Source organism: Oncorhynchus nerka, linkage group LG19 (genome assembly GCF_034236695.1).
Source record: "Oncorhynchus nerka isolate Pitt River linkage group LG19, Oner_Uvic_2.0, whole genome shotgun sequence".
Lineage (NCBI taxonomy): Eukaryota > Metazoa > Chordata > Actinopteri > Salmoniformes > Salmonidae > Oncorhynchus > Oncorhynchus nerka.
This window is the reverse complement of record NC_088414.1, coordinates 28,927,547-28,952,586: the sequence shown is the minus strand read 5'-3', so window position 1 is coordinate 28,952,586 and position 25,040 is coordinate 28,927,547. Positions and strand designations below refer to the sequence as shown.

The 25,040-nt window shown below is 44.1% G+C and overlaps 1 pseudogene; it reads left to right on the top strand.

The window, feature by feature from the left end:
• Positions 1-3,510: 3,510 nt before the first annotated feature.
• LOC115101319 (sodium/calcium exchanger 1-like) overlaps positions 3,511-25,040 on the top strand; it is a 63,812-nt pseudogene continuing 42,282 nt past the window's right edge.

The window sequence follows — 25,040 nt, the reverse complement described above, 5'->3', positions numbered from 1 at the left end:
CTGAGCCCTCTCCGGCCCTAATTTGGGTACCACCTTCACAGGCACAGAGGCTGGGAGTTACAATCAAGGGGTCCATCCAAAGGTTATTTGGTTACATTTAGTTTTTGAAGGTGGTGGCATAATTCCCCAAAAGAGTTGCTTTTCCATTATAATCTATTTTCAACAAAATACTCTACCAGTCAAAAGTTTTAGGACACCTACTCATTCACGGGTTTTTCTGAATTTTTTGTACTATTTTCTACATTGTAGAATAATATTGAAGACATTACAACTATGAAATAACACATATGGAATCATGTAGCAACCAAAAAAGTGTTAAACAAATCCAAATATATTTTACATTTGAGATTCTTAAAATAGCCACCATTTTCCTTGATGACAGCTTGGTACACTCTTGGCATTCTCTCAACCAGCTTCACCTGGAATGCTTTTCCAACAGTCTTGAAGGGGAACCCACATATGCTGAGCACTTATTGGCTGCTTTTCCTTCACTCTGAGGTCCGACTCATCCCAAACCATCTCAATTTGGTTGAGGTTGGGGGATTGTGAAGGCCAGGTCTTCTGATGCAGCACTCCATCACTCTCCTTCCTATAAAATAGCCCTTACACAGCCTGGAGGTGTGTTGGGTCATTGTCCTGTTGAAAACAAATGATTGTCACACTAAGCCCAAACCAGATGGGATGGCGTATTGCTGCAGAATGCTGTTGTAGCCATGCTGGTTAAGTGTGCTTTGAATTCTAAATTAATCACAGACAGTGTCACCAGCAAAGCACCCCCACAGCATAACACCTCCCCCTCCATGCTTTACGGTGGGAAATACACATGTGGAGATCATGTGAGATCTCACAAAGACACAGCAGTTGGAACCAAAAATCTCCACTTTGGACTCCAGACCAAAGGACAGCTTTCCACAGGTCTAATGTCTATTGCTCGGGTTTCTTGGCCCAAGCAAGTCTCTTCTTCTTATTGGTGTCCTTTAGTAGTGGGTTCTTTGCAGCAATTCGACCATGAAGGCCTGATTCACACAGTCTCCTCTGAACAGTTGATGTTGAGATGTGTCTGTTACTTGAACTTTGTGAAGCATTTATTTTGGCTGCAATTTCTGAGGCTGGTAACTCTAATGAACTTATCCTCTGCAGCAGAGGTAACTCTGGGTCTTCCATTCCTGTGGCGGTACTCATGAGAGCCAGTTTCATCATAGCGCTTGATGGTTTTTGCAACTGCACTTGAAGAAACTTCTAGAAATGTTCCATATTGACTGATCTTCATGTCTTGAAGTAATGATGGACTATCGTTTCTCTTAGCTTATTTGAGCTGTTCTTGCCATAATATGGACTTTATTTTACCAAATAGGCTATCTTCTGTATACCCCCCTACCTTGTCATAACACAACTGACTGGCTCAAACGCATTAAGAAAGAAAGACATTCCACAAATGAACTTTTAACAAGGCACACCTGTTAATTATAATGCCTTACAGGTGACTACCTCATGAAGCTGGTTGAGAGAATGCCAAGAGTGTGCAAGGCTGTCATCAAGGCAAAGGGTGGCAATTTGAAGACTCTCAAATATAAAATATTGTAACGACCCTGGGTTTATAAGCGCGGATATTGACTCTGCAGCTCGAGCATGCTTTTGCGGCACAGTCGATAGCGCGCTGGAGTTCGGGCAAGAAGGTCGATGGTTCAAGACCTGCTCCCTGCCTGTTTCATTACATTGGTGTCAGAAGTGGAATCAGACCTTGCATCCACGACAGTGCGTGTGCTTGGCCAGTGAGCGCGTTCTTGTAAGACGTAGAGTCGCAAGCAACCTCATGAAGCTGGTTGAGAGAATGCCAAGAGTGTACAAAGCTGTCATCTAGGCAAAGGGTGGCTATTTGAAGAATCTCAAATATAAAACACTTTTTTGGTTACTACATGATTCCATATGTGTTATTTCGTAGTGTTGATGTCTTCATTATTGTTGTACAATGTAGAAAATAGTACAAATAAAGAAAAACCCTTGAATGAGTAGGTGTTCTAAAACTGTTGACTGGTAGCGTACATCTATTTAATTGCCCATTGGTATACAGTGGCACTCCACTTTACGTTCCCCGATGTAACATCTGGTTATAACAGTAAGTAAGATGAATGGATAGGAGGTTACAATGTTTTAATGGACTGGATTAGTCTTAATTAGTGTTGTTAATTGCCAACATCGTAGGCTATGCATGAAGCAAATAAGCAGTATTATGTTAACATCCGTAACTTAGCGTTGTTTTTATTTTTGATTGAGAAAATCCTATAATTCCAATCATTTCTGTCGGCCCTTCATACGCAGACACTGTTGATGGCGAGCTGTGCATTTCTATACTGAACACATATAAATGCAACATGTAAAGTGTTGGTTTCATGAGCTGAAATGAAAGATCCCAGAAATGTTCCATATGCACAAAAATGTCTCAAATTTTGTGCACAAGTTTGTTTACATCCCTGTTAGTGAGCATTTGTTCTTTGCAAAGATAATCCATCCACCTGACAGGTGTGGCATATCAAGAAACTGACTAAACAGAATGATCACTACACAGGTGCACGTTGTGCTGGGGACAATAAAAGGCCACTTTAAAATGTGTAGTTTAGTCACACAACACAATGCCACAAATGTCTCAAGTTTTCAGGGAGCGTGCAAGTGGCATGCTGACTACTGGAATGTCCACCAGAGCTGTCGCAAGAGAATTTAATGTTAATTTCTCTACCATAAGCCGTCTCCAAGAACGTTTTAGAGAATTTGGAAGTACGTCCAATCGGTCTCACGACCGCAGACCACGTGTAACCATGCCAGCCCAGGACCTCACATCCTGCTTCTTCACCTGCAGGATTGTCTGAGACCAGCCACCAGGATGGCGGATGAAACTGAGCAATATTTGTGTCTGTAATAATGCCCTTTTGTGTGGAAAAACTCATTCTGATTAGCTGATCTGGCTTCCCAGTGGGTGAGCCTGGCTCCCAAGTGGGTGGGCCTATGCCCTCTCAAGCCCTCCCATTGCTGTGCCCCTACCCATGTGAATACTCAGTTTAGGGCCTAATGAATTTATTTCAATTCACTGAGTTCCTTATGAACTGTAACTCAGTAAAATCGTTGAAATGATTGCATGTGGCGTTTATATTTTTGTTCTGTATAGATGTTCCAAACGTCCCCTCCCCTTGCCCTGCAGTCCAAGCTGCTAGAAGCTGCTGTTCCTTCTCGCGCATTGTTTTCTACCTTGTGCCAAAACCTGTCAACAGATAGACGAAATAAGACAGGGCTGCATTTGCATATATCCTTATGCCTGCCTATCCATCACTTTCTTCCCCATTTGCATCGCTTTCGCTTCCATGCTCTACTGATGCTGAAGTGAGTGTTGGGTTTGCGTCTTTTTAGTACATCTTCGTCACTCATTCCCGCCTCTTCGAATAGGCTCTGAGAAACAGCATTTTCAAACAGATTTTTGGTTGATTGCGAAACATTCTGCCAAAGCGGTTTGTTCCTCGGTTAATTTAGTGTAGACAAACAGCATTGGGTTCTTCTGGAGAGTAAATGGCCGATCAAAGAGGAGCGAGGATCCTTAAACGATCCAGCACTGTGTCAATAATTAGACTAATTAATTCCGCTTCAACAACCTCTCATTGCCTTGTTCACAGATAGGCTACTAATACCAATTTAGATTTTTAGAAAAATCTAAACAGATATTCTGAATACAAGACATTTAGTACGAATAAAATAACAAGGACCGATCATAGCCTATCTATTAATTCCAAGTTAGCAACGAAACCTGCCTGTGAAGCCCATTCCCGAAAAACGCCTAGGAAAGGAGAGCGACGTATCCAAAATCCAGCGCATCAGCGTAGCCTACGGAGCACCATTGATAGTGTTCTTTGGAAGTGACAGGCTACAGTGTTTTGCCGTGACACATTGTATACGGAGAAGGAGTCGAAGAAGGATAGGAGGCAGATGCTATTGGGCAGCAAGTGAGTATTATGGATATGGATGAAGCATTACTTTATGCCTTGACAATATTCATTCTGCAAATAAACTACCACTCTAATGATCGAGGATGTTTAACAAATAAGCTAACCAATAATATTTGTCTCATTGGGAGGAGGTCAGTTGGGTTGTGTAAATGGTGCAATACCTTTGATAAATCAATAAATTATACTTCAAGAGTTGATTTGGAGAACGACAGTCAACTTTATATAGGGTATTTGTGTGTACTCCGTTATGAATGGTAAGTAGTGGCATTTTGTGTATCTCTATCAAATAAGTTCTTAGAATTGATGGAATTGTCTGGTCTTGCACCAGATCCATTTAGGAAGAAAACCTGCCTGCCATTCCCAAGAGCGAAGGGTGATGATCTGTTAAGACCACCAGTTTCTTGCTCACTGCTGACAGCAGCACTCAGGTGAGTGATAATACTATTCTGTCTACTGAGAAAGTTGTACATATTATGGAATAGTGTCTGTTTTGTCAAAACCATGGAAAAAGTAATGTTGCCAAATAACTAAATAGTCATGACCTCAGCCACTGACTGATTATATCCTGAGCCTATAGTGGTTCTAGCGACATGTTTACTTAATGTTAATGTTAATGTTTGTGGTATATAACAACAGTGTTGTGTTCAGTTGCTGATGCCATCGATAACACACCTGTTTAATGTCAACCTGTGTGTAAGTCTAATGTTCTAAATTGTCTTTATGATAGTGTTCTCATGGTAATGATATAAGGTTTACAGTACCAACAGACCTGTCTTATTAAGATGTGACTATATGAACATGGTTTGCGTAAGACATTGAGATTTAGGATATACCTGAGACCTGAGTGTTATTGGACCGCAACAACACTGTCACTGCAAGTTGCCCATCCAAAGTAGTGTGTCTTTGCCCAGAGAGAATGTATTCGATTTGTATTTATTTGATTAAACCTTGCACAGGGAAGAACCATTTAGACCGTGCCTATTTTGTAAGGGTGCCCAGCTTCAGACACGAAAAGCAGGAGGAAATACACATTTAAATGACAACAATGTGAGTTGCTGTTAATAATCCCATGAGGAAACATGTGCATGTGCACTGTATTTGTGGTTTTCATTAGTGCAATGTATTAGTGTGTATGTTTTGCCTCATACTCGATGTAGGTTACCTAGTGATACTGTATTATGGAGAATGAAAAAATAATGGAGGATGGATGGTGCTTTCAAGACAACTCGTAAAACTGAAGTTTTTTTCTTTGCACAGAGCTTCCTATTGGTTGATTCTGATATTTTCCAAGTGGGAAACTCGGCGTACATTTTTCTACAACTAGTTTCCAAGTCGGAAATTTCAGAGATGCCGAGTTGTCTTGAAAACGACAGGAGACCTGAGATGTTTAGACCATATACATAATCCTGTGGATGAGATCAATTCTGATGTTGAGTTAGTGGTTCTATTTTTATTACCACCTGTTACGGGAATCCAGTTCCACTGCTATCCCTTCTTGTGGGGCTTGGCACTGGAAATGATGATTGAAGAATGTATTTTAATTCTGAGAGAAAGATGTTTGGAGCTTTCTTTGTTATGTAGCCATTTCTATTTTTGCATTTTGACTATTTATGGTCTCATTTTAAAGGGTTACGTGTGGTAAATACGATCTGTTGTGTTTTGATGTGATCTATTATCTACCCATCCTAGATGCCTGGTGTGAAAGAGAATAATTGCAGACAGCAACTCAGTGAACACATCCATACTAATCTAACCTTCTAAACAATGGCGCCGACAGAGATGGTCGCCTCACTTCGAGTCAATAGAAACAATGCAGGATTTTGTTTTTTTATGTATTATTTCTTACATTGTTATCCCAGGAAATCTTAAGTCTTATTACATACAGCTGGGAAGAACTATTGGATATAAGAGTGACGTCAACTTACCAACATTACGACCAGGAATACGACTTTCCCAAAGAGGATCCTCTGTTTGGACCACCACCCAGGACAATAGATCTAATCCCAGAAGCTGACCCAAAACAACGGCACCGCAGAAGGGGCAGACAGAGCGGCCTCCTGGTCAGGCTTCGTAGACGTGCACATCGCCCACAGCTCCCGAGTATACTACTCGCTAATGTCCAGTCTCTTGTAGACGAAAATCGAGCAAGAGTTGCCTTCAAGAGAGACATCAGAGATTGTAACATTCTATGTTTCACGGAAACATGGCTCTCTCTGGATATGTTGTCGTAATCGGTTCAGCCACCGGGTTCTCCATGCATTGCACTGACAGAGATAAACACCTCTCTGGGAAGAGGAAGGGCGGGGGTGTATGCTTCATGATTAACGACTCATGGTGTAATCATAACAACATACTTGAAAGTCAAGTCCTCCTGATCACCCGACATCAAATGCCGGCCATATTACCTCCCAAGAGAATTCTTACAGATGGTAGGCAATTAAGGTCACAGAAAACTTAGGACACTAAAGAGGCCTTTCTACTGACTCTGAAAAGCACCAAAAGAAAGATGCCCAGGATCCCTGCTCATCTGCGTGAACGTGCCTTAGGCATGCTGCAAAGAGGCATGAGGACTGCAGATGTAGCCAGGGAAATAAATTGCAATGTCCGTACTGTGAGACGCCTAAGACAGAGCTACAGGTGACAGGATGGACATCTGATCGTCCTCGCAGTGGCAGACCACATGTAACAACACCTGCACAGGATCGGTACATCCGAACATCACACCTGCGGGACAGGTACAGGATAGCAACAACAACTGCCCGAGTTACACCAGGAACGCATAATCCTTCCATCAGTGCTCAGACTGTCCGTAATATGCTAAGAGAGGCTGGGCTGAGGGCTTGTAGGGCTGTTGTAAGGCAGGTCCTCATCAGACATCACCGGTAACAACGTCGACTATGGGCACAAATCCACCGTCGCTGGACCAGACAGGACTGACAAAAAATGCTCTTCACTGACCAGTCACGGTTTTGTCTCACCAGGGGTGATAGTTGGATTCGCGTTTATCGTCAAAGGAATGAGCGTTACACCGAGGCCGGTACTCTGGAGCGGGATCGATTTGGAGGTGGAGGGTCCGTCATGGTCTGGTGCGGTGTTTCACAGCATCATCGGACTGAGCTTGTTGTCATTGCAGGCAATCTCAACGCTGTGCGTTACAGGGAAGACATCCTCCTCCCTCATGTGGTACCCTTTCTGCAGGTTCATCCTGACATGACCCTCCAGCATGACAATGCCACCAGCCATACTGCTCGTTCTGTGCGTGATTTCCTGCAAGACAGGAATGTCAGTGTTCTGCCATGGCCAACGAAGAGCCCGGATCTCAATCCCATTGAGCACGTCTGGGACCTGTTGGATCGGAGGGTAAGGACTAGGGCCATTCCCCCCAGAAAGTCGCGGGAACTTGCAGGTGCCTTGGTGGAAGAGTGGGGTAACATCTCACAGCAAGAACTGGCAAATCTGATGCAGTCCATGAGGAGGAGATGCACTGCAGTACTTAATGCAGCTGGTGGCCACACCAGATACTGACTGTTACTTTTGATTTTGACCACCCCCCCTCTTTGTTCAGGGACCAATTATTCAATTTCTGTTAGTCACATGTCTGTGGAACTTGTTCAGTTTATGTCTATTGTTGAATCTTGTTATGTTCATACAAATATTTACACATGTTAAGTTTGCTGAAAATAAACGCAGTTGACATTGAAAGGATGTTTCTTTTTTTGCTGAGTTTATATCCTGAGGCTGCATTTATTGTAGCTGGGGATTTTATCAAAGCAAATTGAGAACAAGGCTACCTGAATTCTATCAGCATATTGATTACAGTACTCGCGGGAGTAATACACTCGATCACTGCTACTCTAACTTCTGCGATGCATACAAGGCCCTCCCCCGCCCTCCCTTTGGCAAACCCGACCACGATGCTTCTACCGTCTTATATACCGTGTTATAGGCAGAAACTCAAACAGGATGTACCAGTGACTAGAACCATTCAACACTGGTCTGACCAATCAGAATCCACGCTTCAAGATTGTTTTGATCACACGGACTGGGATATGTTCATTGTCCTGTTGAAAAACAAATGATAGTCCCACTAAACGGAAACCAGATGGGATCGCATTATCGCTGCAGAATGATGTAGTTGCCATGCTGGTTAAGTGTCCTTTGAATTCTAAATTAATCACAGACAGTGTCACCAGCAAAGCACCCCCACACCATCACACCTTCTCCTCCATGCTCTATGTGTAACGCTCGTCGTCGGAAGGAGTGGACCAAAGCGCAGTGTGGAAAGTGTTCATGATTTTATTGATCAAAGAAAACACTCAAACAAAGTAACAAAATGAAAGTGAACAGGTCTGTCAGGTAAACAGATACTTAACAGAAAATAACTACCCACAAAACACAGGTGGGAAAAAGGCTACCTAAATATGATTCCCAATCGGAGACAACGATAGACTGCTGCCTCTGATTGGGAACCACACTCGGCCAAAAACAAAGAAATAGGAAACACAGAATGCCCACCCTAATCACACCCTGACCTAACCAAATAGAGAAATAAAACGTCTCTCTAAGGTCAGGGCGTGACACTATGGTGGGAACCACACATGCAGAGATCATCCATTCACCTACTCTGCGTCTCACAAAGACACAGCGATTGGAACCAAAAATCTCCAATTTGGACTCATCAGACCAAAGGACAGATTTTCACCGGGCTAATGTCCATTGCTCGTGTTTCTTGGCCCGAGCAAGTCTCTTCTTCTTATTGGTGTCTTTTAGTAGTGGGTTCTTTGCAGCAATTCGACCACGAAGGCCTGAGTCACGCAGTCTCCTCTGAACAGTTGATGTTGATGTGTCTGTTACTTGAACTCTGTGAAGCATTTATTTGAGCTGCAATTTCTGAGATTGGTAACTCTAACTTATCCTCTGTAGCAGAGGTAACTCTGGGTCTTCCATTTTTGTGGCGATCCTTATAAGAGCCAGTTTCACCATAGCGCTTGATGGTTTTTGCGACTGCACTTGAAGAAACGCTCAAAGTTCTTGACATTTTCTGGATTGACTGACCTTCATGTCTTAAAGTAATGATGGTTGAGGTCGTTTCTCTTGTGACCTCTGAGGTCGTTTCTCTTTGCTTCTTTGAGCTGTTCTTGCCATATTCTGTATACAACCCCTATCTTGTCACAATACAACTGATTGACTCAAACACATTAAGAAGGAAAGATGAATGAACTTTTAACAAGACACACCTGTTGATTGAAATGTATTCCAGGTAACTACCTAATCAAGCTGGTTGAGAGAATGCCAAGCATGTGCAAAGCTGTCATCAAGGCAAAGGGTGGCGACTTTGAAGAATATCAAATGTAAAATATATTTTGATTTGTTTCACATCTTTTTGGTTACTACATGATTCCATGTGTGTTATTTCGTAGTGTTGATATTCTACAATGCAGAAAATAGTACAAATAAAGGCAAACCCTTGAATGAGTAGGTGTGTCCAATCTTCATTTGGACACACCTTCATTTCATTATTCCTATTTTATTATATTTTATTATTCCTATTTTATATCAGATTTAAAATAGTTTATTCTCTTAAGATACAGGTATCAATATGTCTGTTTTTGCATGTACAGTAGGGTTATTTTCTCACTTTGAGGCATTTTGTCCATGCCAAACATCCCCATTGAGCTGGATCAGCTCTAGTTCCATTCTTATCTTTTTGTGAGATGAGGTTTAGTCAGAGGCATGAACTTTCACTCCAAGCCTGTTCCGCCAATGCTTTTTCTTCATCTGCAATCCTGCAATCTAAATGGTAGTGAGTAGTGGATTCGCTGTTTTTCTCAGTTCACAAAGTCACGACCACAGATCATTTCCCGGTTCGACTGGGAAATAGTACTGCCAGGGTTGAGGGATGCCTCTCAGAGAGAGTTACATGAGTTTGCACTTATGAAATATCTGCATTGAAAAAATCACGTTGGGTCAAAAACAGATCCGTTTAGCACATTTAAAAAAAACATAAATATCGTGACAATTATCCTGCATGTGGAGTTAGTGAAAACAGTGGATATAGTTCCTCTGACATTTGAATATGTGTCGGTGTGTTAGGGCATGTCTTGTATTCTCAGTTACTTAGGTCAGTGGTGTCTATGCCTGTGTCATTTATTTGTATTTATTTTACCAGGGAAGTTGACTGAGAACACATTCTCATTTACAACAGTGGCCTGAGGAGTAGTTACAGGGATGAATGAGCCAATTGGAAGCTGGGGATGATTAGGTACACATGATGGTATGAGTGGGATGCAGTTCAGAGGCAAGGCAGCGGTGGCATACAGTTCAGAGGCAAGCCAGCAGTGGGATACAGTTCAGAGGCAAGCCAGAGGTGGGATACAGCTCAGAGGCAAGCCAGAGGTGGGATACAGTTCAGAGGCAAGCCAGCAGTGGGATACAGTTCAGAGGCAAGCCAGAGGTGGGATACAGTTCAGAGGCAAGCCAGAGGTGGGATACAGTTCAGAGGCAAGCCAGAGGTGGGATACAGTTCAGAGGCAAGCCAGAGGTGGGATACAGTTCAGAGGCAAGCCAGAGGTGGGATACAGTTCAGAGGCAAGCCAGAGGTGGGATACAGTTCAGAGGCAAGCCAGCGGTGGGATACAGTTCAGAGGAAAGCCAGAGGTGGGATACAGTTCAGAGGCAAGCCAGAGGTGGGATACAGTTCAGAGGCAAGCCAGAGGTGGGATACAGTTCAGAGGCAAGCCAGAGGTGGGATACAGTTCAGAGGCAAGCCAGAGGTGGGATACAGTTCAGAGGCAAGCCAGAGGTGGGATACAGTTCAGAGGCAAGCCAGCGGTGGGATACAGTTCAGAGGCAAGCCAGAGGTGGGATACAGTTCAGAGGCAAGCCAGCGGTGGCATACAGTTCAGAGGCAAGCCAGCGGTGGGATACAGTTCAGAGGCAAGCCAGAGGTGGGATACAGTTCAGAGGCAAGCCAGCGGTGGGATACAGTTCAGAGGCAAGCCAGAGGTGGCACAGTTCAGTTCAGAGGCAAGGCAAGCCAGAGGTGGGATACAGTTCAGAGGCAAGCCAGCGGTGGCATACAGTTCAGAGGCAAGCCAGCGGTGGCATACAGTTCAGAGGCAAGCCAGCGGTGGCATACAGTTCAGAGGCAAGCCAGCGGTGGGATACAGTTCAGAGGCAAGCCAGCGGTGGGATACAGTTCAGAGGCAAGCCAGAGGTGGGATACAGTTCAGAGGCAAGCCAGCGGTGGGATACAGTTCAGAGGCAAGCCAGCAGTGGGATACAGTTCAGAGGCAAGCCAGAGGTGGGATACAGTTCAGAGGCAAGCCAGTCCATGTTGTGGATAGATAATATGAATCTGTTTCTTGTCGTCGGCTAAATTCAAGAAATTGTTTATTTTGTGATCCATGCTCCGGATATGGGGAAGCCAAAAGAAAACACACACACACACACACATTTTAATCATGCTTATGGATGGTCCAGCTCCACCCAGAACCTCGGGTTATAGAGGGCTAAACACATATGCTATGTGGAAGAGGCTTTTTGTGTGCTTTAGTCAGATTTACACCTTCAACCTCATTTGGTGTTGAGCCACGTTTTGTTCAATGTCTCCCAAACGTCTTTCCAGTCTTACAATTACTAAAAGGAACAGGTCTAAGTGTTTTGTTTTGTGTGCTCAGAGACCTTTGTGACCATCGAATACCAAAGTCATTCTTTACTGTGTTGAGCTTTCCAGGACCTATATGGACCCCAATCAGGCGACCTCAGGAGAACTTGTGCCCCAGTCTCTGGACCAGTGTTTCCTCGATTACCCCCAACAGCACACATTTTTGTTGTAGCCCGGGATGAATATACCTCATTCAGGGCTTGATGATTAGTTGACAAGTTGAATCAGGTGTGCTTGTCCAGGGTTACAATACAAATGAGTACTGTTGGGGATACTTGAGGACCGGAGTTGCAAACAATGCTCTAGACCATAGCAATTTAACATGGCAAATGTCTCCGGTGTGCACAGTGAATCATGTGATACTCTAATGAATGCACAAACATGATTGTGGATCCTCTTTTCTTTAGTCCTGTAGGAATGTTAATTTCAGATTTAACGTCTGTTTCCTGTTTGGTGTTTGGCTTTGTGACGCACTAAATGAATTTGCAGAGGCGTCGTAATCTCTCAACAGAAACTGATGAACAGTCTCAGGGTCTCGGTTAATTATAACAATGTTGTTGACACTTCTGTCTGTGTGTGTGTCTGTGTGTGTTGCCTGTCTGTGTGTGTCGCAGTGACTGAGAAAATCTCATGTATTTTGCAGTGTTTATGCAATTGTTTTTTTATATGTTCACACAGCCCCTAATTACCACCAAAGATCTTGAAGTGATTCATTGGAACCAAGCTACCAACCTGTTATATGTTTAATGTAGAACGGCACATTAGGGTCTCATTCCCTCTTAAAATATAAGGGTGCTTGACATATCAAATCTGGCAAACTTTGACTGTACAGTGTCCACTCAAACATGCCATTATGTACAGCCAAGTATTTTCACTGTACACATATAGAGTGTTGTAAAGCAGCAGAGCAGCAATAGTTACAGGTGCTGTCCATGGTCCTGATTCTGCATGTTAGCTAATCAACACCAACCATTGAGCAGACTGGAGAAGTGGCAGAGCTATCGATTTTTTCTCCTGGAAATTAAAAGCACAATTTAAGTTGGATGTCTTTGGGCTCCACCATGGTGAAGAGAATGTTAAATCCCACAATTACTTATAAACCCTTTCTCACTCGCTGTCATTCTTTCTCTCTCACATTCTCTTTCTCTCTCTCGCTCTCTCTCACTCACACACACACGCGCACACACACAACCAGACAAGGGTTGAAATATGTGTGTATTTGAATATTTGTTATTTAAATATTTTTTTCTGTATTTGGGTATTTTGAAATACTAAGTCCAAAATATATACTTTTATTTGAATACTTGAATGGTTATTTGTAAAAAAAATTTTTTTTTAAAACGAATTCATTTCAAATACTATTTTCAAATACCTGATTTAAATTCACGACTGATTTAAATTCACGAGTGTATTTTTGTATTTTCAAATATTGTACTTTCCAAGTGTTTTTCCAATTACAAAACAGGTTGTTTGGATCCTGGATGCTGATTGTTTGGTATCCCGCAAAATACCATGACGTGGTAATCTCATTTTTCCACTGTCCCACACCCCAGGCAGGAAATGTATACATATCATCTCCCTGAAGGAATAAAGCATCTAAACATTATTTTTCCATGCTACTATTTGGTTTGCAACAGTTGGGGGTTTTATACACCTACCCGTCTACCTCTATAACCTGTGCAACAATGTATCATTTTACAAATGTGATCTCTCCGGTGTTAGTTGTCTAGGTCTAGGAATATACATATATGTTCCTAGGGCTAGCTAGCCCAAGAATGAACGTGAAAATAACAATTCACCATGGAAACCGTAAACACTCAGAATTCCATTCATTCATTAACCAGCGCAGCATGGTCTATGTAGACCTATTGGATATTTATTAAATAATTATTTATTGAAGTTCTTGTCTCTCATCATCATTGCATCTCTGATAGCTAGCTACACTACCGGTCAAAAGTTTTAGAACACCTACTCATTCAAGGGTTTTCTTTATTTTTACTATTTTCTACATAGAATAATAGTGAAAACATCAAAATGATGAAATAACTCATATGGAATCATGTAGTAACCAAAAAGGAGTAGTTGCACTACTCCCTCCTTTCAAAGAGCGTGTCCTCACGCTAGCTTGCGACTCTACGTCTTACAGGAACGCGCTCACTGGCCAAGCACACACACTGTCGTGGATGCAAGGTCTGATCTCACTTCTGACACCAATGTAATGAAACAAGCAGATAGCAGGTCTCGAACCCTCGACCTTCTAGCCCGAAGTCCAGCGTGCTATCGACTGCCGCAAAAGCATGCTCGAGCGGAAGAGTCGATATCCGGGCTTATAAACCCAGGGTCGTTACAATATTTTATATTTGAGATTCTTTTGCCTTGATGACAGCTTTGCACACTCTTGGCATTCTCTCAACTAGCTTCATGAGGTAGTCACCTGGAATGCATTTCAATGAACAGGTGTGCCTTAAGTTCATTTGTGGAATGTCTTTCCTTCTTAATGTATTTGAGCCAATCAGTTGTGTTGTGACAAGGTAGGGCGGTATACACAAGATAGCCCTATTTGGTAAAAAACCAAGTCCATATTATGGCAAGAACAGCTCAAATGAGCAAAGAGAAACGACAGTCTATCATTACTTTAAGACATGAAGGTCAGTCAATATGGAACATTTCAAGTACTTTGAAAGTTTCCGTCGAGTGCAGTCGCAAAAAAACATCAAGTGCTATGATGAAACTGTCTTTCATGAGGACCGCCACAGGAAAGGAAGACCCAGAGTTACCTCTGCTGCAGATGATAAGGTCATTAAAGTTACCAGCCTCAGAAATGCCTCACAGAGTTAAAGGAACAGACACATCTCAACATCAACTGTTCAGAGGAGACTGTGAATCAGGCCTTTGTCGTCGAATTGCTGGAAAAGAAACCACTACTAAAGGACACCAATAATAAGAAGACTTGCTCGGGCCAAGAAACATGAGCAATAGACATTAGACCGGTGGAAATCTGTCCTTTGGCCTGGAGTCCAAATTGGAGACCTTTGGTTCCAACCGCTGTGCCTTTGTGAGAGACGGTGTGGGTGAACGGATGATCTCTGCATGTGTATTTCCCACCATAAAGCATGGAGGAGGAGGTGTTATGGTGTGGGGGAGCTTTGCTGTTGACACTATCTGTGATTTATTTAGAATTCAAGGCACACTTAACCAGCATGGCTACCACAGCATTCTGCAGCGATACGCCATCCCATCCGTTTAGTGGGACTATCATTTGTTTTTCAACAGGACAATGACCCAACACATCTCCAGGCTGTGTAAGGGCTATTTTACCAAGAAGGAGAGTGATGGAGTGCTGCATCAGATGACCTGGCTTTGGTTTTGCAAAGGTGTTGTGGACGGGCGTGGCATATGGGTGTAAGCATCTGCTGCTGGTTCCAAAGGTTTCATGATTGAATCCAGCTATATAAAGCTGTTTTTGATATTTGTTGTTTTAAGCCTCTCGTAAACCTTGACCCTTATCTTAACCATTCGGAGTTAATGCCTAAACTTAATCTTGGAACAATACAGAGAAGAAACAAAACACTTTGAAATTTGACTTTTACATTTGAGAAACATTGCGTCAACCTTAATAGTTGTTGCCTATGTATGCCTATTGGATATTTATTGAACCATTATTTATTGAAGATCTTGTCTCTCATCATCATTGAATCTCTGCTAGCTAGCTACGTGCCAATGATTTGTTTAGCATAGCAATGTCGATTGATTAGAATTAACGACCGTGTCAGACATGAGAAAATAACTAATGACCAGCCGCTTGTGTAGCAACTTCAGAATGCAAACACAAATTGACTTGTTTAAATAAAGTTGTAATGAAAAAATGTAATTCAAATTTGTATAAATAACAGTTGGCAACTGTTTTATAAAAGCAATAAGGCCCTCATACCTGGCGATTATCGTGTGATATCGCCCTCCTGTTCCCAGCCCAAGGCGAACAGCCCTTCGGAAGGAGTTATCACACAATAATCCTTGGGTTCTCATGCCTTACTGTTTAAATACATTCCAGTATTCAACTGCTTGTTTTTTCAAATAAAATAATCTGAATGTGTTTTTAAATGTTTGGAAAAGTAATTTAAATACCTGAAATAGAATTTGAACCCAGGTCTCTCTCTCTCTCACACACACACACACACACAGACACACACACACACACACACACACACACACACACACACAACCTCCATCTGTCTGGAGCCCTATTAAATATCAAGCTCTGCTTTTTTCCTCTACTCCCTCTATGTAAATGAATGTTTTAGAGTGAATTCCATTTTGAATTGAGTCATTTCAGGATTTGAATTGGACATACCATTTTTATTATAAAATGCTCATGATGCAGACATGGGTTTTTTAGATATTCAAATCAAAATGTTCTCCCTCTTTCTCCCTCCATCCCTTTTGCTTTCTATCCCTCCACCCCTCTGTCTGTCTGTCTGTCTGTCTGTCTGTCTGTCTGTCTGTCTGTCTGTCTGTCTGTCTGTCTGTCTGTCTGTCTGTCTGTCTGTCTGTCTGTCTGTCTGTCTGTCTGTCTGTCTGTCTGTCTGTCTGTCTGTCTGTCTGTCATAATGCCAAGCTACACACCAGACAGAGTCAAAAGGTCAACAAGAAGTCACATGTTGAAGTCACTCAACGGATATACCAGCCAGCTGTGCATGACATTGATAACAAGTAAATCTATTTCTGCTGTTAGAAATTCCATGTGTTTTTGCTTCATGATAATTGAAAGGAGAATGTGCTTTAGCCATATTGAGAAGGCATAGTGCCCAATGTCAATACTTCCCTTCCTATAAATGCTTTTCTGTGATATCGGGTTTTGCTCAGTTATTTGGGCATGTGCCCACACTGGCTCCATCTCTATGTAATATTGCAGTTATTACTGAGTGAATGTCAACGACACTTGAATGGAAATGTGTAAGATGTGTGGATATAGGTTGGCAAAGTACAGCGAAAGAGTTGGCAAGTTTTAAGACCAAGAATATGATGTATGGGGGTTATGTGGCAACACAACTAGTGGCACAGAAAACTTGAAGCGAGAAGTGGGGTTGGGGAGGGAGGGGGGTACCAAGATTGCCAGCTGATACTTGAGACATAGAGAGGAGACGAATGGAGAATGTAGCTGTGCCTGCCCCTGGGCAAATATCACCAATTGAAAGAAGAAAGTAAAAAGAAGTAGTGTTATTTTTGTCTGGCACATGTCATATACTCCAGATGCTGTCTCTCACAGCCAGGTGACGTTCCAAGGCCTTTTACAGGGTGGCCTGACTTTACCTTATACTCTTACTTCACCAGAGTCAGGACAGCACATGTGGTTCATCTGCAACAAAAGACATGCAGTGCTGGATGGTGGACATCAACAGTTGTGAATTTGAATCAATCTTACTGGCTTGCTTCATTAACAACTGATAATGGTGATCCTGTGAGTTCAGAAACATGATTTTCTTTCCTGCTGCGAGAATGCATGAATTATCCTGGAAACCTGATAACCGGTTGATTGAACATGGTCTTAGATAAGAGGAGGGAGTTAGTAGAAGAGCGTAGTTCATTTGCATTGGCCTGGTTGCTTGTTACACATTTACTTCCTTGGACCCAGTTATCTGGATTTCACTTATTGGATAGGATTAAATACATGGCAATATCACGAATAGAACTGACAATTCATTCTAATTCATTCTAATTTGAATCCTATCCGATAGGTGACATCCGAATAGATAACTTTTGAAAAACTCAGAGGTTAAGGTCTAGATTAGTTCTTTAGAAGCACAACAATTCTATGTGTGATTGGCTGTGTTTGTTTAAATTGTGGAGTCTTCTAGTGGAGCAGGCGATGAAATCAAAAGCATGTTCACATCAGGAGAGATCAACATGAAACAATTTCATTCTGCTCCTGTTTGGGATTAGGACGGTCTGAATGGTAATGTGTTGCGTATGCCGTGCATATCAATGTGTGTGTGGATATGTGTGCAGCATATTGAAAAAGGGAAAATGACAGCTCTGAATATGCAGGAAGCTGGGCTGGGATAGCCTTCATGTTGAAGGGGAATGCTGTTGACCCATTTAAAATATGATTTTCTTCCCCCACACGTTTGATGCCTTACAACTTAGTTACTCTACTATGTGTATCAACTCAATTATAGGTCAATCCAAACCATGGCTCTTATATCATAGAATTGGGACCTTATGCCTATTTGATTGTGCAATGTGACTGCCGTGGCAGTTTTAAAATTGGAATTTCCTGAATATTGTATCAGTGTTGAGAAAAATATCCCGGTGCAGTAGTATTTATTTATGAGTTGGCATCTCTGTGTCTTTCTGTCAGTTTGATACCTCACGTGTACCTACCGGTATGAAAAAAAAACAGAAGATTTTTTATTTCATTTTGTGTGTGGTGTGTGTGAGCAACGTGTGTGTTTAGGCATGTATGCAATTCTCCACATTACTGCTGCCATACATGTGATTACAGTTCCCTGCACCATACCTTCCCCATCCACGACATCAAAGCCAAGTCTTCAACCCCTAACTCCCCTCAGGAATGGGATTTAAAAATATTCTCTCTCATTGCAGTGTTATCGCTTTCTTCATTTGTCCCCTGTTATTCGAATGTGCTTGTTGTAGACAATAGGGAACCATTTTAAAATAGCCGATGAGGAAGAGAACATTTTAATCTCAGTTCTGTCACTTCCATAAAGAAAAATCCTATATATTTGAAGTAAACAATCTTGCCTGTCTGTTGTTATCTCATTGTGTGTGGTGGTGGGGATTGTATTAACAGAAATTGTGCCAAACAGTGAAAGGAAACAATCACGTGCTCATGGTTCTCATTCTGTCTGAGGAATTCTCTTTGGGCTTTTGTTATAATAGTGATTATTTTATATTTTAGTAGAGTGTGAAAGGGGGAAAAGGAGAGACAGAAAATTAAGGAAGCAAACGCTTAAAGGGTGAGAAACAGAAGGCGCATCAATGAACTTCTTGACACTTGTAGACTCAGCTGGGGATTTGATTTGATTTAATAGGATCCCCATTATCTGACGCCAATGCTAATATTACTGGGGTCCGACACATAATGAAAAAGACATTACAGACAAAACACTTTACTATAGACATATAATTAGAAGCATTAACATGTAGTATGTGTGTGTGCATCTATTAGTTACACAAACATGTCAGTACATACTCACAACACGTAGGTCACATGGGGAGAGGCGTTGTGCCGTGAGGTTTTGCTTGATTCGTTTTTTTAAACCAGGTTTGCTTTTCACTTGTGCTGTATAAGATGGAAGGAAGTTCAAATGCACTTATGGCTCTGTATAGTACTGTACGTTTCCTTGAATTTGTTCTGGACCTGGGACTGAAAAGACCCCTGGTGGCATGTCTGCTGTGATATGTGTGTCAGTGCTATGTGTAAGTTGACTATGCACACAATTTGGAATTTCCAACACATTGTTTTTTATAAAAACAGGAAGTGACTCAGTCAGTCTTTCCTCAACTCTTGACCAAGCATAGTATTAATATTAGCCCTCTGATTACAATGAAGAGCAAGAAGTGAGGGTCTTTTCTGGGTCAGCTGCAGCTTAACTATGTCTTTCTTTGCAGCACTTGACCGCATGACTGGACAATAATCAAGAGAATATAAAACTGGAGCCTGCAGGTCTTGCTTTGTGGAGTGTGGTGTCAAAAAAGCAGAGTATCTCTTTATTATGGACAGATCTCTCCCCATCTTCACAACCATTGAATCTACAGTGCCTTCAGGAAGTATTCAGACTCCTTGACTTTTCCACATTTTGTTACGTTACAGCTTTATTCTAAAATTGATTTAAAAAAAATGTACATCCTCAGCAATCTACACAGAATAGAAATGACAAAGCGAAAACGGAAAACAAGTTTTTAGACATTTTTGCAAAAACAGAAAAACCTTAACATAAGTATTCAGACCCTTTCCTATGAAACTCTAAATTTAACTCAGGTGCATTCTGTTTCTATTGATCATCCTTGAGATGTTTCTACAACTTTTAATTTTTCTTTTTAAAAATTTGACCCCTTTGTCTCCCCAATTTCGTGGTATCCAATTGTTAGTAGCTACTATCTTGTCTCATCGCTACAACTCCCGTACGGGCTCGGGAGAGACGAAGGTTAAAAGTCATGCGTCCTCCGATACACAATCCAACCAAGCCGCACTGCTTCTTAACACAGCGCGCATCCAACCCGGAAGCCAGCCGCACCAATGTGTCGGAGAAAACACTGTGCACCTGGCAACCTTGGTTAGCGTGCACTGCGCCCGGCCCGCCACAGGAGTCGCTGGTGCGCGATGAGACAAGGATATCCCTACCGGCTAAACCCTCCCTAACCCGGACGACGCTAGGCCAATTGTGCGTCGCCCCACGGACCTCCCGGTCGTGGCCGGTTACGACAGAGCCTGGGCGCGAACCCAGAGTCTCTGGTGGCACAGCTGGCGCTGCAGTACAGCGCCCTTAACCACTGCGCCAAAAATGACAAAAATGTCTAAAAACCTGTTTTTGCTTTGTCATTATGGGGTATGGTGAGTAGATTGATGAGGGAAAAAAGCTGTTTAATCCATTTTAGAATAAGGCTGTAATGTAACAAAATGTGGAAAAAGTCAAGGGGTCTGAATACTTTCCGAAGGCACTGTATTATGGAAGCAGCTGAAGAGGAAGACATCTCCCAGAAGGTCGTGGAAACAAGAACACTTATTCTGCCAACACCACGATCAGCTAGTGCGGCTGTGGAAGGGGTCCTCCGCGTCCTCCACTGCCTCGACACCACCCAAGAGGATTCACGTCCAACTAGCGGTTGGCCTCCTACCATGAGTCGTCTCAGCGAGCCAGCCCCCCAGCCTACCCAGCAGACCGCCCAGGTCAGCGATGACCGACTGTCCCTCACGGACAAGTATGACGGGACTCCATCCCAATGCTGGGGCTTCTTTCCCCAGTGCTCCCTCTATTTTTCCATCATACGGGAGCCCCCATCACCGAGAGGTCCAAGGTTTCCACGGTCATTTCCCTGCTGACCAGAGAGGCGTTGGAGTGGGCTACGGCCGTCAAGGAGAAAGGAGAGGAGGAGCTAGGTTCCTACGAGAGGTTTATGGCTCAGTCTTTGACCATTCACCAGAGAGCAGAGACGGAGGAGAGTGACTACTCCAACTCCGGCAAGGTGCCCAGACCGCTGCTGAGTACGCCTTCACCTTCCGGACCGTGGCAGCCTCCAGCAGATGGAATGACCCGGCACTCTGCACCCTATTCCGTGGAGGACTGAGCAAGGAGGTCCAGACCAGAGTCACACACATCACAGCACCACTCACCCTGACCGTGGGACTTCTGCACCAAGAAATCCTTCCGTTCCTCATCATCAAAGCACCCATACACAGTCATCCTCAGCCCCCCGTGGCTCCAACATCATGACCCCACCATCTCTTGGTCAAGGATAACAAATCACTGCATGGGCTCCCGGATGTCGGAAGACCTGCTTTCGGTTGAGAGTCCTGTGGTTGCCCTCCAGCCGGACATCCCGGATGTTTACCAGGATCTCTGGGAGGTTTTTTCCAAGAGCCGCGCCACCTGTCTCCCTCCTCATCGCCCCTGTGACTGTGCTATCTACCTGCTTTCAGACTCTGCACCTCCGCCCAGTCACGTCTTCCCTCAGTCGGTGGCTGAAATCGAGGCCATGGAGGAGTACATCCAGGAGGTTCTCCAGCAGAGTTTTTCCCGCTCATCCACCTACCCTGCATTGGCAGTCTTCTTCTTTGTGGCCAAGAAGGACAGAGGTCTACTTCCGTGCATTGATTACAGAGGCCTCAATTCCATCACCACCAAGTACTTCTACCCTCTCCCAGCCTCCATCGAAACATCTCCGCGGGGCCCGTTTTTTTTACTAAACGTCACTTGCGGAGTGCCTACAATCTGATCCGCATCCGTGAGTGGGATGAATGGATAACGGACTTCAGCAGGATGTCTGGGCACTACGAGTACTTGGTAATGCCTTATGGGTTAGCTAATTCTCCGTCGGTGTTACAGGCATTTGTGAATGAGGTGTTCCGGAACATGATTGGGTGCCAGGTGGTCGTGTATATCGACAAAATCCTGGTCTACTCGGCCACCTTGGAGGATTACATTGCCCACGTCCGGGAGAGGAGGAGGAGTGGCAGTTCTATCAGGTGGCTGTCTCCTTCTTGGGATACCGAATCAGACCTCGGGACTGGTGATGGTTGAGAGGAAGGTCGAGGCAGTCCCTACCACCTTAAAGGGACGTTGTTTTGGGGTTTTCCAACTTCTACCGCTGCTTCACTAAAAACTTCAGCTCCTCTCCTCTCAACTCTCTCCTCAAGGGCGGTCCCAGTAAGTTGGTGTGGAGTCTTGCAGCCGTTGAGGCCTTCCGCCTACTGAAGGGGTGTTTCACCTCCACCCCATTGCTGAAACACCCAGATCCCACGCTGCCCTTTTGTGGTGGAGGTGTATGCCTCATAAGTGGGTGTGGGGGCTGTCCTGTCCCAACGCTAAGGTAACCCACAGAAATTGTATCCATGTGCATACTACTCTCCTGTGTAGAGGAACTATGATGTCGGCCAACGGGAGCTCCTGGTGGTGACGTTGGCATTCAAAGAGTGGAGACACTGGCTGGAGGGCGCCAAGGACCCATTTCTCATCCTCACCGACCATTGGAACCTACATATGGACAGCGTGGCGGCTGAATCCGTGCCAAGCAAGGTGGGCCCTTTCCTGTTTGAGTGCGCCCATCATTCAGCCCTCTCAAATCATTGCCCCCGTGCTTTTGGACGTAGACGTGGACATCCGCCAGGCTCTGGAGATGGGAACCCACGCTTGCTGCCTGCCCTCCGGAGCACACCCGTCCCAACGGAGGTAAGGGATTGGCTGTTGACCTGGGAGCATACATCCCTTGCCGGTAGACACCCACGTTTCACTCGCACCGTTCAATCCATGTCCGTAAAGTACTTAAGGCCTACCTTGGTGCAGGATCTCGCCCGCTACATCAACTCCTGCTCTATATGTGCCCAAACCAAATCACCCTGGCACGCTTCAGTAGGGAAACTCCTTCTCCTTCCCGTGCCTCTGCGGCCTTCGTCTCATCTGTCCATAGATTGCGTTACTGATCTTCCCCCTTCTGATGGTTTCACCACTGTTATGGTTGTGGTGGACAGATTCTCCAAATCCTCCTGTTTTATCCCTCTCTCTGGTCTCCCTACTCGTCTCCGACCATGGCCCCCAATTCACATCACGGGAATGGAGAGCCTTCATGGAGAAGCTGGGTGCCACGGCCAGCCTCACATCGAGGTGCCGGCCTCAGTCAAATGAGCTGGTGGAGAGGACTTACCAGGGCTGGGGATGTTCCTTAGGCGTCGCTGCCAGGCCCGGCAAGGGGAGTGGGCCCGTTTCCTTCCCTGGGCAGAGTACGCCCAGAACTCATTTTGTCATTCCTCCACTGGGCTCCCTTCCAGTGCGTCCTGGGATATCAGCCGGCCCTGGCCCCATGGACCCCGAGCCAGACCAAAGCCCCTGCGGTGGATGAATGGTTCTGGCACGCAGAGGAGGTTTGGAACGCTGCCGCCGTGAGGCTCCAGCACGCCATCTGCCTCCAGAAGGAGCAGGCGGACCGCCACCGCAGTGAAGCTCCCGTGTTCCATCCTGGTGATCACGTCTGGCTCTCCACCTACTCCCGCTCCCTGGCTCCGGCACTCAACATTGCCGGTCTACTAACCACAGGTCCTGGCAATCATCATTATGCACACCTGCTGCCCATCATTACGCACACCTGGACCTCATCATCACCTTGATTACTCTCTCTTTATTTCGCCATCAGTAGCCTCAGTCATCAGGCAGTAATGGCTTTGTTCACATTCAGTACGCTTCTCCTGTTTTGTTTATCTGCCTTTTCTTATCATTAAGCGTACCTTCTGCACCTTCTTCCTGACTCCCCGCGTATATAAGTGAAATAGGCCCTCCTATTGCACATCAGGCACCAGACAGAGAGCAAAGGGAGAGCCGTGTGGTCAAACCCTGACTGGGGGTCTGACTGTGTGTCGTTAACGATAGGGAACACATGCTTCAGTAGTGTGAGAACAGCAGGGGTGACCTGCAGGTGTTCTCTAGCTCCTCTCTATTGGTCCCTTCATAGTGTGCTGCTCCGCTCTCATTCCCCTTGCTGTGCGCTAGCGGTGAGCAGCCCCGTGGTCTAACCTGGAGAAAGAACGATGTTTGTATATTACATCATCAGCTGACATTAATGAGGCAGTTACGTTGCATGACCTCGAAGAGATTGCCTTCATGGTTAGTCTCAGTATTAGAACGTATATTCAGTATTAGCACTGAATTGATTTTACGGTCTCTGGGCCACAATGAAAACTGTTAAAAGAGTATAGGCATATCAATGATCAGTTACTGTATTATAGGATTTACATGATCTGTGTAGCATTGCTCAGCTGAGTGGAGGGGGTTGCTGTCAGGAGGTAGATGAAAATAGAGGGGAGGTGTGCGCAATATTGACTAGGCTGGACTGAAGAGGCAGTGTGAGGCAGATATGGTGTAAATACAGTATTGACTGCTTCTGGTCCCCAAACCAAACCCCCTACCACATGGAATCTGCACAAGTAAAACAGCCCTTTGCTAACTGAAATCCATGGGTATGTATACCATCAAGTCTATGTGGGTAACAATACAATTACAAATGTCAAATAGAAATTGAGATGGAGTGCGGTACCTAGTCTAGGCACAGTGAAACTTGAAAGGAAATTGAATCAAGTTGTACTAGCATATTCTGCCCAATAAAAATCTGATGGTGGATATGGTTTGCTCATGTTGTTTCAAACTCTATTTGTTCTTTCTGGCCTGTTGGGTTTGGTCACTGATGGCAGAATTCTCAGTGGAGGCAGAGAGAGACGACGGCTAGCTGATTGGACCACTGATTAATTCTCTACCGCACACACAGCTGATGTCCAGTTCTGGGTCTGGTCTGTGTCTCTGAACCCAACATATTGGTGTTGTCTGGAATCTGGATCTTTGCACCTGATGTCTCTGCTGATGGTCTTGTCATAGTCTCTATACTGTATGCTTGGTCTGGGTCTCCTGAGATTCGGTTCTGACTCCCCCCCCCCAAGTTGAGATGATTCTGTGTTTCTAAGGCCAAGTGTGTCTGTCAGTCTATTTTGGCACCTGACTCACCTCCAAGAGAGCGAAGGGAGCTCCCTACAGAAAATCTGTATTTTTACTCCTCTCATTTAATCCAACTATAATCCTATCTTAATCCATAACACATCTTCTCAATATTCATGCAGTCTTCTTCTTCTTGGCATCTTGTAATGTTATATAATCCTCCTGGCT